We start from the raw sequence: 16,273 nt of genomic DNA on the forward strand, positions 1-16,273 counted from the left end.
ACAGAACACTAGACTTGCATGCAAATTAATTCCCAGTGGTTGACATAAGTGCCATTTCAGACAACTTTGTAGGGTAAGGAGACACAGGTACTTAACTATTTCAAAGAGCCTTTCACCCACAAAATCTGTTGAACTGGACCTTGTCAGATATTAATCAGAACAAAGAAAATTCACTTTGTACCATGTGCATAAGAAAGTTAAGCCAGACAGCAAATTCATAGGCAATCGAAATGTAGCAGTGTTCTAATCACCCAATCTGTTTGTTTACGCCTGCTACCAGAACTGGAAAACTAACTTGTGCTACTCTTTGTTGTGGTATTTTAGAAGCAACAAAGATTAAAGGTGATAGTAAATTATATGCTGTTTTAGGTAAATTGGTTGGCTGCAAATTATTTTTAAAAACATAAATTAGCAAGATTTCATTTCTTTTGATGGCTGCATAGTGCTGTGAAGTGTGTAAACCCGGTGATTCACAGACCTGGGGATAAAAATATATGTATATAAAAAATATATGTTTATAAAAAATAAAAAATTAAAAAAAAAAAAAAAAAAAAAACCATAAATTAGCAAACTAGAAATATTTCTCTTATGTTCCGAAGTCTGAAGGCAATTGATTTTGGTTGGAATAGTCCCCAGTGGCAGGGACCACCTCTTTTTAGGTGATTGTCTTGTTGGGAAGCCTTTTTCCAAGAGCACTTCATGTTCAAAGAAGTGTCCCCCAGCTTCAGACACTATGAGAAAACACAAAGAAGTGTACTCTTGGACTCCTTACTTCCATTTCCATTCCATTGTCTAGAACTCACCAACTCTTACCTGGCTGCAAAGGAAGTTGAGAAATGTAAGAAATTCCTTTATTCTGGAAAGTTATGCCTCCAGCTACGACTCAGGATTTCTCTTTCTGACTGAGGGGGAAATAGATATTTTAGGTAAAGCTAAACTTTTAAAGCCATATGTGTGATTGATGAATAAAATAAAATAGGAGAGTTATAGCAATTGCAAAAAAATAAAAGAAAACGAGTAGGAGAGACTTGGCAAAGACTGAGCTATTTGAACTAGATGAAGGAAGAACATAAAAATTGATGATTGTGGACTACTTTCCCAGGGTCTTCTCGGGGTCTTGGAGGTTAAATATATTGAGAGTTAAGATCTAGCTTAAAGATCTGCTCATTCCAAAGCAAAGTGGATATTTGGCAACTAATGAGTAAATTCAGATTGTACAGAGAAAGTTCCATATTGAATCAAAAATTGTCCTGGTTGCGACTCTATGGTATGTTTATGCTTAAATATTTATGATCTTCCAGAAAGATCTTATTCCTATGAAAATATGTGTAATGTCATCCTTTCTATTTAGTACTTGGTGTTAGTGTACATTGCTCAAATATTTTAATAACTTAAAATTCCCATTTTTCACTACATTTTTCTATTTAAACAAGAGAAAATTATTTTTGCTTAATTTAACATAGAAAATAGAGTATATAATATGCAAGTGAGTCTTTTAGGAAATACACGATGAGTAATTTGAGTCATCTTTAGGAGGCTGTGGTTAAGAGTGCAGATTCTACTATTTATTCAAGATGTGACATTGGGAAATCCAATTTCTCTTGAGTTTCAGGTTGCTTGTTTGAAATCAGCAAGATACCTACTTCTAAGGATTTTTATGAAGATTCATAAGCTTATATGTGTATACTTGGCATACACCAAGAAATCAAGGAATTTAAGGACATAGTACAGAGTCCAGTTCATAGTTCAGTCCATAGTTCAGTTCAGTTACTCATAATTTGATGCTTATGCTCAGCTTCTTCTACCAAGAGTCAAAGAAGTTGACTGACTTAGAGTTTTCAAACTGAGCTTAACTTCTTAAAAATTTCTAATATTTTTGAAACATTATATGGATAATTACATATAAAAACATGTATTAATATGCTTTAGTGACAAAGTAAACAGGTAGAGGTTAGAGATACATGATTTTGCTGAGTGAGGTCTATCATTCACTGAACCACTAAATTCTAAAGAGTCAGCTTTTCTTTTTCTTGTAAACTTTGTCTCTCTCTCTCTCTCTTTTTTTTTTTCCAGTTAGAATTGCATGTTTGTAATTTTTTCTTGGCTGCCAAGGATATTCCCTTCAAAACATTGCAAGTTAGTACATTGAAATAGATCTGTATCTGTATCTTTATCTGCATCTGTGTGTTTGAAAAGTTTTGCCACTCACACGGAAATTGTATCTTTTAATAACTTATCAGTGGTCTGAAACCTACGAAAAGAGCCTTGTTCAAGATCTAATGAGCTCATGTACAAAGATTGCTTTAGCTTCCAGTTCTGAAGCCCAAGTTGCATTGCATTTGCTCTTATGGAGCAATATATTATCTTGAAATGAACTGTGGAAGCACTTTGTTTTTAGTTGTGCTAACATGAAATTTTAGAGGATGAATATATCACAGTGAAAAACTGGAAAATGTGAAACATTGTGTCATTTGTTTGCCTTTCATATAAACATCAATATTTCTATTTCCAAAGAAAATAGGGAAGAATATTAATTCTGATTAAAAAAAAATAAGTATTGTTAATGAGCCAGGCACATGAGATATTTGGCTTACAGTTTCATTAAATAAAAAACTCTACCAATAGAAGAATATCGTGTTACCTTCGGGGTCTATTCCATTTTTTACATAGGCGAAACCTCCTCTGCTTTCCTGGGAGCATGTTTCAATTAAGCATGATGAACATATTTCAATTAAGGTTTATATTTCATATGTATTTTTACAGGTGTTAGTGGCTAGATCCACAAATATATTCAAGAGTTGCATGGGTGTATAGAAGGTCCCATTCTGTGTTTCTGAGAGTGCAGATATATGAAACTCCAAATGTCTACAGAGCCAGGAGTTAGAGTTGACAAGTTTTTATCGAAGTCATGTCAACATATTGCCAAACTACTACATGTTCTTGTCAAATTGCTGCCAGTTTTTCGAGTCCAAAATCTGAGCGCTGCTCCATCTCAAAAGCCACCTTTTCATGGGAGTTAACATTATAGCGTAAGTTTCAACCATTTTCTGGCTCACGGTTGCAGGTGAAGTTCTTTCTGGAGATAAGTGAAAAGGTAAATTAAGATCCTGTTAACCTACACTGTTGGATGGACTCAGAGACTTGGGTCATCCCAAATGGCAAATGATGTGAAAACCACTATAGTTGCCTGCATTATTGTAGTCCCATTTAAATATGTATGTTAAGAATTCAATTTCAAGGTAAGGTCCTATGTTGCTATTTGCTCCAGGGTCTTGAGATGGTTACCCACTGTCTCCACTCCTTCAGATTGAGGACAAGATGTGCTCACAGAGCCATCTTCCTGGCGTATTTGCTTTTCAAAGGACTTCTCTACATACAGAGTCAATATCTGAGATAACAAAAAATGTATTGGGAAGTAGATGTGGGTTTTTCCTTGATCGAGTGTGCAGAAGTATTAACAAAACAGAGGTGTCCCTAAAGACAGAGTTGTCAGCAATTATAAAAGTGTGCCAGCCGCTCTGCTTATAGAAAAAACCTAATCTATTGGAGCCACTGGCTTATACTTTTCCCCACTCTGAGGCAGGGGTATAACATTATCATAATATTAGAATAAGAGAAATCTATGGTCTATCAAAAGCTTTCTGATGATTAAATGAAAGCTATCATTTGATTTTCATTGAAGATCAAAAGAGTGAAGTTGACAAGTTTCTTTTTTTTTTTTCAAACTGACCATTGGACTTTTATGTATTAAGAGCACTAAATTGAATAAAAACTACTTTTGACTTTTCTCTGAATTGTGTCTCCTGAGAGAGAAAGCCTGAGCTAATAGAGCATGGTACTTAACCCCAAGGTAATCTTTAGTGAAGCCATCCACATGGTTTTTCTCCTTGCAGTCATTTTTAATTTTTTTTTAAAGATTTTATTTATTTATTTGACAGACAGAGATCACAAGCCGGCAGAGAGGCAGGCAGAGAGAGAGAGGAGGAAGCAGGCTCCCCTCTGAGCAGAGAGCCCGATGTGGGACTCGATCCCAGGACCCTGAGATCATGACCTGAGCCGAAGGCAGTGGCTCAACCCACTGAGCCACCCAGGAGCCCCTCATTTTTAATTTTTTAAGTAAAACATTTGGAAGAAACTCAGCAGCAATGTTTTCCTCTGTTGGGTTTCTGAATGATTATAAACAAGACCTCAGTGTTTAAGGAGAGTACCCTTTACAAAACTCAACAGAAACCATTCTAGATAAAAAGTCTGTGGATAAAAGGAGTGTGTTTTTCCTGTGGTTTAATGACAAGTCTCAGATCAGTCCTGGAGCTCAAAGTTCCATTCCCACTGGCTTAATGTTGATTTGGTTTTGTAGTGGCTTTACAGATTTTAATCTTTGCTATTTTTTGTTGTTGTTGTTTCACTGGGTTGAACTATATCTTCTAAGAAGATATGTCCAAGTCTTAACTGCTGATACCTATAAATCTGACTTTGGAGTCACTGGAGATACAATTTAACTTAATTTTCCCCCCTCCCCCCATGAATCCAGGATGATCTTATTTTTTTTATCTTATTTTGAGAATTCATGGCAGGGGGCTAAATGCAATTATTGTTGTCTTTATAGAGATAGGAGAGGAAATTTGAGACACAGATACATGGAAGGGAAAGCCACGTGAAAGTGGTGGCAAAACTTGGAGTGATGAGTCTACAGGCCAAGGGTTGCCAAGGATTGATTGCAGCAGTCGCCAGAAGCTAGGAGACAGAGACCAGCTTCTCTCTCAGAGCCTCTGGAAGATGCCAACTCTGCCGACATCTTGATTTCAGCCTCCTGGCCTCCAGAAATGTGAGGTAACACATTTTTGTTGTGTTAAGACCCTGAGTTTAAAGTCAGGAAATGACAGATGCTGGCGAGGATGCGGAGAAAGGGGAACCCTCCTACACTGTTGGTGGGAATGCAAGCTGGTGCAGCCACTCTGGAAAACAGCATGGAGGTTCCTCAAAATGTTGAAAATAGAACTGCCCTATGACCCAGCAATTGCACTATTGGGTATTTACCCTAAAGATACAAATGTAGTGATCCAAAGGGACACATGCACCCGAATGTTTATAGCAGCAATGTCCACAATAGCCAAACTATGGAAAGAACCTAGATGTCCATCAACAGATGAATGGATCAAGAAGATGTGGTATATATACACAATGGAATACTATGCAGCCATCAAAAGAAATGAAATCTTGCCATTTGCAACAACATGGATGGAACTAGAGCGTATCATGCTTAGCGAAATAAGTCAAGCAGAGAAAGACAACTATCATATGATCTCCCTGATATGAGGAAGTGGTGATGCAACATGGAGGCTTAAGTGGGTAGAAGAATAAATGAAACAAGATGGGATTGGGAGGGAGACAAACCATAAGTGACTCTTAATCTCACAAAACAAACTGAGGGTTGCCGGGGGGAGAGGGTTGGGGAGAAGGGGGTGGGATTATGGACATTGGGGAGGGTATGTGATTTGGTGAGTGCTGTGAAGTGTGTAAACCTGGTGATTCACAGACCTGGGGATAAAAATATATGTATATAAAAAATATATGTTTATAAAAAATAAAAAATTAAAAAAAAAAAAAAAAAAAAAAGACCCTGAGTTTATGGTAATTTGTTATAGCAGCCCTAAGAAACATACCCAGGGTGAGTCTCTGGTATGGCTCTTGGTAGAGTTCTTTGGTCCTAAAAGCTGTGAGAATATGTTACAATCACAGCACAGAAGGCAAAATAGCTGATGCTTCACCACCAGCTGCTTTAGTCACAGAAATGGGTACCCACAAAACCACTTATTGGCATCAATGGTGGGAACACCATGCCAGGACAAAAGCCTGGGGTTTGTTTACAGTTCTTAGTGTGACAGAAAAACAGCATGATTTCTCCTATGCCTTCAAAGTACAGATTTCCTTGATCAGGAACACCAACTACCTACAGTTCCACACCGGCCTTAAGGGGAACCCATGTGTCCTGCGACGTTGTAAGTCCCATGACAACAGGTACCATTAACTTCCGGCAGTGTGTTGTTTCCTGATCATAATACGATTTCTCTTTTAATTTCTCTTAACATGCGTAATATGGAGTGACTTGCTGCCCCTTGAAGAGAAGAGTGAAGAAAGAAAGGAAGGAAGGGAGAGGAGGGAAAAGAAAGAAAGGAGTAAAGAGAGGGAAGGAAAGGGGGAAGGAAGCATGAAGTGAGGGAGGAAAGAGAAGGGAAGCTGAGTGAAAGGGAAGAAAGGAGGAAGGAAGAGCTCTATTGATAGATGGAACACGAAATACAGCACATTAATATTAAGATCAGATTGCTCTGCAGCTATGGCGAAATCAAACCTTGTCTGCTTTCTTAGTTGACTACAGGATGAACGGGCATAGTTGCCAAAAGCGAGACAGAGGAGCCCCAGGGACAAGCACTGGTGACGGAGACCAGCCGCAAGTCATCACACACTTTAACTCAGACCCAGTCCTGGGTGACAGGGCAGGTGGGCCCCTTCCATCAGCACATTAGGCTGAGATTTAGTGCCATTACCAAGCGCTTCAATGTGCTGTTGAAATCCATGCAGTCTGTGTTTCTCCTTGGGTAAGAGTAAGTGATTCAGCGCCTGCTGCAACACTGCAAGCTTCTGGCTAACCAGAAATTTTCTTTGTAGCGGTATCTACACTAACATTTCCCTTTTATTTTTGGATGAGGTCTTTAGGAAAACAGAAGAACTTCCTCTGCCTCTTTCGTCTTCTCCATCCACACAGCCCCCCCTTCCCTGTTAATTTCGTAAGCAGGGTAGGGGAGCACCGGGACAGGATATCTGGCTTGATGCCCTACGTCCTGCAACTGAAAAGTCAGCAGATGAGTAGAATGATGATATTTAAGAACAAACAAAAGGAAAACATAAATCCTTTAGGCAGCAGATATGTGTAATTTACTCTGATTTTCTGTTTCAACTTTTCAGAAAATGCAAGATCTTAGACAATTGTGGGTCAGAAATAGGCCAGGGACAGCGCTAAATCTCCCTCAATTAGGCTCACAACAAAAAACACTATTTACAAACATATGGTGCGGCATGATGGGATTAAAAGAATGGTGGGCCTAATTTGCCGTCTCCAACCACAGTGAACATCCCAAGCGTGGGGGAAACCCTGCTCCTCGCAGAGCCATCTGAAGCATTCTCAGCAAATGTTTCAGTATCCTTGGTTTTGACACAACGACTAGATTTTCGGCAGTTGACTGGGCTTCAGGCTTCATCTCTTCATTCTCTGTCAACCCCAATATTTATGTCAGTAAAAATGTCATTTCGTGGCACAAATGTTGGTGAAACAATACATACCTAAGGAAAATTAAGTATTGGGCACAAAAATCCTCAGTTCCAGTGCTTCCAGTCTGTAACCATTTGCATTCTATTAAAATCCCTGAAACCCAGATTTGAGCTTTCAAGTCCCTACAAATAACCTTCAGCTTTTGTCAGCCCTGAAGTTTTGAGACGGGCCTTCAAGACCCTCCGTGGTCCAGCCCAGCCTCCCTCTCTGCCCTTCCTTCTTACCTCTCCCTTCCATCCATCCTTCTAAATGGGATAATTTAAGTCACATGTATGTCCCATGCTTTCCACTTCTTTCTTGGATTAACCATTTCTTGTTTGACCTATACTCCTGCTCCTGTAGAGCTCCCAGCTCCATATTTATTTTTTAGAGTTTTTTGTGTGTTGGGTCTCATCCTAATCGACTGGAGGCTCCTTAGGCAAAAGGACTTAATTCACTTTTCTTTCCTTCTCTCCCTTTTACTGATACTTAGAACAGGGCTTTGCACATGGTAGACACTCTATAGTTCTTTGTTGACTGCATATATGAGCAGATAAGAAATAAGTAGATTAAAAGCCAGAAGATCAACATTAAATAATTTAAGTCATGATTTGGGAAGACATAACTGGGCAAAATAAATTTTAATCACGTGTAAGTTAGTGCTTCAGGAGAAAAATACTGTCTTCTGAATCATTCTCTTTTTCTTTACTCTGCATTAAAATTTAAACTAGAATGTTCCCACAGTAAATGTCTATGTATTTTATAGGTTCCAAGGGAACTCAGATTAGTAATCAGGACTGTATTGTATTCATAAAATATTTTATTGTATCAACATTAATGTAATTTTTATGCTGTCTCCTCATAATGACAGTTTAGAGAAGTGTCCAGGTTAAAGCTAGGACTGCATCCCAAAAGAAATTCTGTCCTGAAGTGATGCCGCCAAGCCACCAAAAATTCAGTTGTCCATACTGTGAAGCATCCAAACACCTCAATGGAATTTTTTCCTTGTGCTACACGATTGCTCATCTGAACATAAAAGATACTTACACATAAATATTTGATGGAAAGATTTCACTGGAAAGGGAAATACAGGACAAAGTGTAAAATCGTATAGAACGCTTGGCAAAGGATGGAATCAAAAGGAAGAGCAAGTTGCCTTTCTATTGGGTGTATATTCAGGGGTTATGTGCCCAACTGCATGTTTTCACAAACAGTGTGGTGAGACGTGATTGTAACTTTAAATTATCATTTATTTATTAATAACAGAGGCTTTGGAGTGTAAGTAAGTAAGGCTATGACTGTAAGTAGCAAGAAGGAAGAGAGATAAAGTAGTATAAGATGGAGACCTTGCTTCAATAGGCCTGAAAGCATTATCTCCATCACCTTCCAGGGTTTCTCTCCCTGATTCTAAACTCTGCATCCACTTGCCACATCAAGCTTTGGAAAAGGAGTGAAGGTGGGAAAGATGAAATGAATGGAGAGAGGACAGAAAAATGGGAGGAAAGTGGGGTGACACAGTAGCAGAGGGTACTCAGGAGTGGTTAGAATCCTAAAGGAATGGGGAATGGAATAAAAGCTGCTTGAACACCAGGGACAAAGAAGACAAAGGGAAGATTTTTGCATCGTGTATGTTGTATTATGCCGGTTATTTCTGCTGCCATAATCTAGTAAATGCCACGTGTAAGTGTGATTCTAAACATTTTACATATATTAAATCATTTAACCCCATGGCAAATATATGGGATGAAGGTCACAGAAAGCCCCTGACCTAAACTGTCTCAAACAAAACAAATTATGTCCAGTCATATTAATGAATAGTTCTTCAGGCAAGGCTTTATCCAGGGCACCAAAACACGTGTATTTCTCTCCATTTCTTTGCTCTACTGTCACTATATTGACCCTGGGCTCTAGCAATCTGCCCCCTCCTAGTCTCAAAATGACTGCCTCCAACTTAGAGCTAAGTACATATTTCCTGTTCAATTGGGGATTGGGAATCCTGTTCAATTGAGAAGGTGGGGTGGGGGGAATGCAGTGTAGACAGAAGTCCCAGAATTAGGGGCACCTGTGTGGCTTAGTCAGTTAAGCATCTGCCTTTAGCTCAGGTCATGATCCTGGAGTCCTGGGATCAAGCCCCACATGGGACTTCCTGCTCAGCCGGGAGTCTGCTTCTCCCTCCCCCTCTGCCTCTGCCCCTCCTACCTGCTCTCTCTCTCTCTCTCACAAAATAAATAATTTAACTAATTAATTAATTAATTATGTTTTTAAAATGTCCCAGAATTTTTTGGCCTGATTTGTAAGATTTGGTCTTGTGATCAGCCTATGAACCAATCCCAGTTCTGAGAAATGTGGATTTGCTGATGTTTTAAAGATAGATTACCCCTAGAGTGATGAGAAATTGAACCAACCATTAGAAAAGGGGCATGAAGGAAATCTTTATAATGGTAGACCTTAATGATGATAAAAGTGGACATAAAAATAAGTAAGTGGCTATGAAAAAAGCAAAGATTGAGAATCTAAAAAAAATTTTATGATTCAACTTTGGTTAAAAGTTTACCTTTTCATATGTACATGCAGATGTGTATGTATGTGTATACACAGGCAGGTATCTATACTGAGTTCCAAGCAGGAGAAACCCTCCTAGGCTAATTTTGTCAGAAAGGGGAATTTTTTTTTTTTAAAGGGTTTTGACTGGTTCAGAATATCCGGCAATTTAGCTTTTATACTAAAAACCAAGATGTGCCCTATTAAGTATTAAATGGGAGCTCCCAAACATATGTAGAGGATGCTGATCTTGTGTGGCCAAAAAAAATAAATAAATAAAAATAAGTGACTTCACATTTAAGATGTGCATTCTTTTCGACTCAGAAATGTAACTTTTAGAAACTGTCCTGCAGATATCCTTTCACACATGCTTAAAGATGTATATATCAAGAATTCCTTTATCATTGTTTTATAATAGTGGTAAATGGAGGACAATTTAATATTCTTCAATAGAGGAATAAAAAATCAAGCTATGACATAACTGTACTTTAAAAATACCATACAGTTGACAAAATGCATGGAAAGACCTTTAGGACATGTTAAGTTTTTTAAAGATTTTATTTTTTTATTTATTTGAGAGAGAGAGAAAGAGAGAGCACAAGCAGGGGGAGTGGCAAAGGAAAAGGAGTGCAGAAGGAAAAGCAGGCTCCCCGCTAAGCAGGAAGCCCAAAGCAGGGCTTTATTCCAGGAGTCTGGGATCATGACCTTAGTTGAAAGCAGACCCACTGAGCCACCCAGGTGCCCCATGTTAAGTTTTGTTTTTTTTTTTTTAAGATTTTATTTATTTATCAGAGAGAGAGGGAGAGAGCGAGCACAGGCAGACAGAATGGCAGACAGAGGCAGAGGGAGAAGCAGGCTCCCTGCTGAGCAAGGAGCCCAATGTGGGACTCGATCCCAGGACGCTGGGACCATGACCTGAGCCGAAGGCAGCTGCCCAACCAACTGAGCCACCCAGGCGTCCTGCCATGTTAAGTTTTTTAAAAGCAACTTTCAGTACTTGGTCTAATTTCTGCAAAACAAAGCTGTACATTTGCCTATGTATGTATGCAAATGATTAGAATAAAGGACTAAAAGGCTGTGCATCAGCTGTTTTCAGTGGTTACCTCTGGGAGAATATGTGGAGTTGGTAGGCTGGTAAGCAAGGACTTCCATACGTTCATGATTTACTCCAAATATTTCTGAATTCTTTGAATATTCTATAACCAGATTTTTTTCAAGTATAGCTTGTGTACATTATTAAAGGAAAGATTTTTTTTTTTAAGATTTTATTTATTTCACAGAGAGAGACACAGCCAGAGAGGGAATACAAGCAGGAGGAGTGGGAGAAGGAGAAGCAGGCTTCCCGCTGAGCAGGGAGAGGATGTGGAGCTGGATCCCAAAACCCCAGGATCACCACCAGAGCTGAAGGCAGATGGCCAACGACAGAGCCCCCAGGCACCCTTAAAGGAAAGATTTTTTACAGAGTTTGAAAACCACTGCGTTTAGTTCATGGTATTAATGAAGCCATGCATATCTCTCTTTCCTCCATAGGCAAGTTAATGCCACATACAGAAAATCTCTGTGTGTCTGAGAAAGACTGTACCCACTGACGCCAGCCAGCTTGCACAGCTACATATGCCATTTAACACAGATCAGGTGAGAGAGGGGAATGGTTTTATTGCCCCCAGCTTATGGCATATGTCTTATTTGAAGGTTTGTGGCTTTGTCCTTTGTTCACTGTTTGAAACCATACCATACAACTTACTCATTTACGGTCACACAATTCACTAATTTTTAGTACATTCACAAAGTTGTGAAACCACCACCATAATCAAGTTTTAGGAAGTTTTTGTCTCCTCCAAAAGGAATCTCTTATGCCTTAGTGACCATTCATCTCTCTCCTCATCTTCCACAAACCACAAATTTATTTTCTGTTTGTATGGATTTACCTATTCTGGACATCTCATTTAAACAGAATCATACAATATGTGATCTTTGGTCTGGCTTCTCTCAGTTACCGTGATGTTTTCAAGGGTCATCTAATTTGTAGCATGTGTCAGTACATCATTTTCTTTTATTGTTATGTAATATTCCATTTCTTTTTATAGCTGTGGATAGAATTTGTTTAACCACTGATCAGTTGATGGGCATTTATGCCGCTTTCATGTTCTGGCTATTGTGAATGATGCTGCTATCCACGTTCACAACTAAGCTTTATTTGGACTCTATTTTCATTTTGGTAAAACATCTAGGAGTAGAATTGCTGGGTCATATGATAATTCTAGGAACTTCCAGATTATTTTCCAAGGAGGCTGTTCCATGTCATATGCCTACCAGCCATATATAAGTGTCCTGATTTCTCCATATCCCTGCCCAAACTGTTTTTTTCTGTCTTTCTGATCACAGTCATCCTAATGTCTATGGGGATGACCCCTAATGGGGGGAAGTCTTTTCCATCTCTTCTTGTGTCTTTGAGAATGACCTCTTGTGTTAGACTTCTGCTACAGTAGCTCAGCATAATAAAAACAAACTCACATTTCCGTGATGAGTTCAACCACAAGCATCTATTTCTCCCTCATAGGTTTGCATGTCGACTGTGGCTCTGCTGGGCTTGGCTGGGCATTCATTAATTCTGATATACTTCATGAATATTTACCCTAGGACCAGGGAGTACTCTTCTCATACCGCAGCTCAGAATCTCAAGCAGCGAGCAGAAATACTCCATGACCTAAAAATGATGCTTCACTTCTGCTCTCTAGCCATTGTTCAAAACCTTCATGTTGCCAAACCCAACTTCAGTGGAGCTGGCAAGCAAACCTGGCTTGCAGTGGCAAAGGGCATGAGTGTATAATTTTATTAAGTATGGAAGTAGAGAGTTGGGAACAATAATCCATTCAATTCCCTGTCTCCAGTTCTACCCTCTTTCCTAACTTCTAACATAGCTTACCCATTATGGGTTACATGTTGCTGTCACTCAAAAGTCAGTAGGTCTCAAATCTTAGACATCCTTTGTATTTCCCAAACAACTTCTCCCAACTTCTCCATCTGGGCAACAACACCCAAATTTGGTATTACTAGATGATCAAATAATTAAGAATTAGAGAGCCCTTCTCCCATCAAGCTTTCTTTTCTTTACATAAAATGCTTCTAACCACTACCTAGTATTTTTTTCCTCTTCTTTCTTAAAAAATAAAACCAAAAACAACCCCTATATTCAGAGTAGCAATGTGCCTTTTCCCAGCTTCCTTCTTTTGCAGCCAAGTTTAACCCTATGGTGAAAATCTGTTTCTGGATAAGTTCGGTTTGTCATTTTCTTCTTCTCTTTGTTGTCTAAGATATGGCTGTGAAACTGGAGGTAGAGGTGACTAGATGTAGAGGTAGAGGTGAAAGCCATGTGCTAAGAATTGGGGTGCAGAATGGAAGAAGGAACATGGGACACAGATAATCATGGAGTTCTGCCTACCTGACCGGCCCAGTTTGGGGATTTTTGCTATATTACTCTCATGCTGATAAGGTATCAGTGTCTCTATATTAACTACCAAATGATTTAGAAACTTTTTAAAATGATAATTAAGATGTTCCAGAATCTTCTGTAAAGTTTCTAATCTTCCATCTCATGATATTCTTTGTTCCCTCAACCAACTACCCACCCTAGATCTAGTCTTTGTCTCTACCTTGTTCTGTGCCCCAGCTGGAGGCGCTACTGATGGCCTAAGTCTCTCAGGATATCTTGCTTGATGGCTTCTGGTTGAATTTGGCATAAGGAAGCAGAGCAGGAGGAGAAGGAGGTGAGGACATTTCTTCCAACCCACTCATGCTCTTCTTTGGCAGTAGTAACATGCCTTCTTGACCTCAGCTCCTAGCAGATAGCCCTCCCTCTAGGGCTCCAGCTTTCCCTAGGATGCTTAATACTACTTCCTTTACTTACTCTTTATCCCTAGGGTGGTAAAGTTCCCCAGTATTGCTAGTGTCTGGGTACCTCAACATTCCTTGTTTGTACTTATATTGCCCGATCTCTCTGCGTGGTCTTACAGTCAAGTAAGTGTCTTCATAAAACCATCTGCAGTGAATTGTTTCCAGCTGGCATTTAACTAATGCAGTAAAACCTCTCTTAGTATACGCATTTCAGGTTTGCATTTCAGCAACTTTTCTCATAATCCTCCCTTTGCTTGAAATTTTGTTCCTCTCATCTCTGGGTCTAGCTGTCCTTCAAGGCCCTCTCAAACACCAGTGTTCCCAAGTAGCCCCCCTAATCCCCACACCGTGGAAATCTCTTCTTTCCTTGAACTCACTCAGCACACACTTGAGAGTGATTATCTTTTTCTGCTTTAAATTATAGTAACTTATGTACATTTAACTCTGGGCATTTTTTAGATTCTTTGAAGTCTGAACCCACACCTAGGTCTGATTGGTTTTGTTTTTCTCTTTTTTCTTTCTTTCCTTTATATTTCTCCCTGAACTTTGCCTCCTTCCTCAAAAGTACCCAGAACAAGACTTAGTACCAAATGGATGTTTTATCATTCATTCTTAATATGATTTGTTACTGCTGCTTATTACTCTTACGATAGGTACCAGTTACTAATTTATGATAATGTATACTTTACAAAAATTAAGAAAATGAAGGTACAGACTAAAATTTCTCTTTGGTGATAAATGTAGTTGTTACAATTAAAATATGCAATAATCAGGTGCCTCGTTAGCGCAGTAGGTAGCGCGTCAGTCTCATAAAATATGCAATAATCATGTACCTATGATACATACATGATAGGGGACTTTATTTTTATTTAGAAGTTTTCAGGTGACAAAGTGACTCTTTTCCCAATACTTTTCTTGGGTAGCAAAGAAAAAAAATTATGTATGGGCAAATACCAATCTGTAATTGAGGCTACCCAGCATTATGAGGTGGAATCAGAATTCTCAACCTACTTTGTAATCTAGTCTTTTAAAGCTCTATTCTGGGAAGTTCTAGAGATTATTTCTGGGAGTGAGAATAGATTGAGACATCTTCAATATGGCCTTCACTTGAAGAAAGGTTCTAACCTAATCTGTCCTCCTGCTACAGACTTTAACCATAGTGTCTTTCATTTTAGTCACTAAGTCTCTGCCTAAACATCTCTACTAACTGGGAATTCACTTACTTTGCAATTAAACAGTATGTTTTCAAATGACCCTAAGTCTATAACGTTTTATCTTATATCTGACTGAAATATGACTACCCATCATTCTTCTCCTTGAAACTATAAAGAATATGTCTAAATTTACTTCATCAGAATGGCAGTCCTTTAGGAAGATCATACTTCCACAATCTCTTTTTGGGCTAAAAACCATTTCCTTCAAATTATCTTCATATGACATATCTAGAAAATCCACTTGGATCACTTTTTTTTTTTTCCCTCAAAATCCCTCTTAAAACATGATGCCTAGAACTGAAAATAATGTTCCTGGTATACACTGAGAAGGACAAAGTATAGTGATATTATTACCTTCTGTTCTCTGGGTTTAAGAACCAGTTGTGGGACTTTTAAGTTCCAATCTTGGATGTCAGAAACTTAGAAATTACTATTCTGTCCTACCAAGTAAAGAGTTGAACAAACTGAGAAAACAATTTTAGATACATAAGAGAAATGGGATTATCGGGTAAATCACTGACTCAAAATTGAAGAGACAGATGAATACAGAGAATCACAACTTGCCAGGGCATAAACCACTGCAGAACCATTACTGCGGTAGGAAAACCTGAAATGTAATTGATGAATTGCTAATGCAATAAGATAAGAAAAGGAATAAAAAGCATGGAGGTTGGGAAGGAAATAATAAAACTATTTTTGTTCACAAAGCAATTTGCAAACCTTTGACACCCCCCAGAAAAAAATCCTACAAATAATAAGTGATTATAACAAGGTTGTAGACAGAAATTTAACTGTTATGAGTTGTTGAGATCTTTTGAATCTTAATTTGGGCATCAATAGTTAGCTCTCTTTCCTATCTTCAGGATATAAGGACATTTGAAAATTATTCCAGGCTGCTGATAAAGAGACTATCTTTGAAGTTGACATCAGCACAAAAGAATGCACAACATTCAACCCATATTTCTTCATTTTTTCACAAGGATGTCATAAAAATTTTTATCAAATGCTTACTTTATTCCAGGTGCTCTATCTTATTCATATACATATATATACACAGATATAGATATGTGTGTATATATATGTGTGTGTGTGTGTATGTATATATACTTTTTTTTTTTTTACTGTAGAATAAAAGAAAGCCATTAGAACTGGTGCTGTAAGAAGTTTGTTGACATAAAATATTCATGATATATTATTTGCATAAAAATAAGCCTTGGAACAGAATGTGTTGTATGAACCTATATTAGTACATTTAAAGTCTAAAAGGGGGAGTCTGGGTGGCTCAGTTGGTTATGCATCTATCTGACTCTTGTTTTTG

The 16,273-nt window shown here is 38.4% G+C and overlaps 1 pseudogene; it reads right to left on the minus strand.

Annotated features, from left to right (window-relative positions):
* Window positions 1-16,273, minus strand: part of LOC131839813 (metaxin-1-like) — a 30,908-nt pseudogene that overhangs the window by 7,893 nt on the left and 6,742 nt on the right.

This window comes from Mustela lutreola, chromosome 8 (genome assembly GCF_030435805.1).
Source record: "Mustela lutreola isolate mMusLut2 chromosome 8, mMusLut2.pri, whole genome shotgun sequence".
In the NCBI taxonomy this organism is placed as follows: Eukaryota; Metazoa; Chordata; class Mammalia; order Carnivora; family Mustelidae; genus Mustela; species Mustela lutreola.